We start from the raw sequence: 2997 nt of genomic DNA, 5'->3' as shown, positions 1-2997 counted from the left end.
TGTGTGTGTGTGTGTGTGTGTGTGTGTGTGTGTGTGTGTGTGTGTGTGTGTGTGTGTGTTTGTACATATATGTGTATATGTGTATTTATATGTGTATGTGTATCATCATCATTTTAGCCATTGTCTATCCAATGAAGGCCACTTCCATATGTTTCCAACCAATACGATCCTGAGCTTTCTTTTGTCAACTGGGTCCGCAATACTTGCTGATTCAACTTGTTTTAGGTCTCTTTCATGAATGCTTTTTACCACTACCTCCCGTATTTCTCCCTGTTCTTTATTGAGTTGTGTAAATGCCTGTATGGTGCAGTTAAACATTTCCTCTGTCCAGTCACCTAATTCTATAATAGAGTTATAATTTAAACCAACTCCTTTAGCTGGAATTAATGCTCATGAAATGGCATTTCCCAGGTCATGAGGTACAGGATGGTATTCAATATGTTCTTCATGCTCAAGGTGGTCCTCGTCCCACTGATTGCAGATGTGGAAGTTCCAATCATGATGTTGGATAATACAAACAGAGGAAAAGATAATTCCTATAGTACATGTACCAGACCAATAAGCTGGCAAAGATTTATAGGCAAACCGACCATAAAGGAGCCACCAATCCAGATGATTGGCAAGATAAATTCCTGGTTTGCCTTCCAACCCCTCAGGCATATAAGTTCTAACACCAGACATATAAGCCATGAGTCCCATTGCTGCAAACAGACTACAAAGAGCAGAGGGGTCCTTCTTGTAATCAAGGCCAAAGGTCTGATGACATATATGCCAATCATCCCACATGCTAGTACTGACTTTCCATGTGACTGTGCAAGGTGCATAGATCCCTAACTTATATCTGGAAGAAGAATTAAAATGACTAAGGCAAGCTGCTGCAGGGTGCTGTATACAAACCCCTAGTTTAGCAATCCATGACTTTCCTGCCGCAAACACAGGAAGTGTCCAGCCCTTGGTTACATTGTTCATGCTGAACATAAAGGTTCCCAAGGGTGCAGCTTCCATGACCAATCCATGTGTACCAGTGGGGGGGTATATGCATGCAGATCCAGCAAGATGTTACATTCAAAAGTTTAACCCATGCTTGCATATTCTGTATATGGATGTTGGAGTCCCAAATTCCTAAAGAGGAACTGGGAAATTGGGGACCACCTCAGCTTTCTATTTTACTGGGAAAGACAGGGAATGATGTTTGTAATTCTCCAGACAGTTCAGGCACAGATTTAGGATTCCCAGAATCAGAAGGAGGTGGCTGTTCTGCCAAGATGTGATCAACCAAAAATGGCAGGACCCCCTTCTGATGTCTGGTTTCTCCTGGAAGCAGCATATCAGATGTCTTACTTTGGCCTTTGTCATGCAAAATACCCCTTTTAAGTCCAACCACAGCATTATGGCAAGCATCTGGCTGAAGTCCTGGAACTAACTTTCCATGGTGAGATACACATGATGGGGCCTTTGGGTTAGCAGCTGGACTCTCCTGACTATGAGACCTTCTCCTCTGAGACATAGTGGCAGGCTTCAAGTGTGGCAAAGTATCAAGGAAGTCCATGCCTGTAGGGTCTGTGCCCCTCGCCAGGTCACATACCTCAACCATGGCCAGAACCTGACCACCCCTTCCATAATCCCCCATAAGGGTAGATCAAGCTCCACAAAAAGAAAGAAAGAAAGAAAGAAAGAAAGAAAGAAAGAAAGAAAGAAAGAAAGAAAGAAAGAAAGAAAGAAAGCATGGAGCAAGGAAAGAAAAGCAAGATAGAGTAACAAAAAAGAAAATATGAACAATCCAAACATATATCCATCCATCCATCCATCCATCCATCCATCCATCCATCCATCCATCCATCCATCCATCCATCCATCCATCCATCCATCTATCTATCTATCTATCTATCTATCTATCTATCTATCTATCTATCTATCTATCATTATCTATCAATCATCTATCATTTATCTGGAGAAAACCCTAACCCCTTCAATTCCTTCAAACCTATGCAAACAACCGTTGTGACTAAAAAGACCTTTCATTATCTAGAGAGCTAATTAATTGATAGATAGATAGATAGATAGACAGACAGACAGACAGACAGGCAGACAGACAGACAGACAGACAGACAGACAGACAGACAGACAGACAGACAGACAGATTATAGACATGCATAAGTTTGTCATTGGATGATGTCAAATTTGAAATCAACAAATTTGCAGATGACATTAATCTGGCAGGAATAACTAACACCCTAGAAGACAAGCTCAGGATCCAAAACAATCTTGACAGACTTGAACAATGGGCCCTATCCAACAAAATGAATTTTAATGTGGAGAAAAGCAAAGTTTTACATTTAGGCAGGAAAAACCAAAGGTATAAATATAAATTATGGAAACCTTCCCCCTCTGAGGTGAGGTCAGCTCCATCCCTCCTTATTTTCTGAAGGTTTTTCAAGACCTGGCTTTGTCATCTGGCCTATAGGTCTCTGGCAACCAGTGATGTCTTGTGGTGGCTCTGTTGTACATGGTGGGTTTTATATGACCCATGGTTGACATGTTTATTGTATTTCTGCTATTTTTGTGGTATGCACATCTTAACTCATTGAGTCATACAATGACTTCACCATTATTTCCCCACGTTCAAATCATTTATGGAGAACCGATTGATAGCTTCCAAATCCAAAAAGGCATGAGGCAAGGTTGCCCATTATCACCTCTGCTGTTTATACTATCTCTTGAGGTACTAACTAGAGTAATTCGGCAAGATGAGCAAATCAAAGGTCTAGAGATTAAGAAAGAGACATATAAAATACAAACCTTTGCAGATGACTTAGTCTTTATAATCGAAGAACCATTACAATCAGGGATAAGATTGATGGAAATACTGAGCAGATATGGGGAGATAGCTGGCTTAAAGATAAATAAAGAAAAAACTAAAATGCTCGTCAAAAACATGACCAAAATCCAGGAAAATGAATTGGTTGACAGAATAGGTGTTCAAATTACAAACAAAGT

Source organism: Protobothrops mucrosquamatus, unplaced genomic scaffold (assembly GCF_001527695.2).
Source record: "Protobothrops mucrosquamatus isolate PMUCROS unplaced genomic scaffold, P.Mucros_1.0 scaffold303, whole genome shotgun sequence".
NCBI lineage: Eukaryota > Metazoa > Chordata > Lepidosauria > Squamata > Viperidae > Protobothrops > Protobothrops mucrosquamatus.
The sequence above is the reverse complement of the archived record's forward strand: the minus strand, read 5'-3'. Positions refer to the sequence as shown.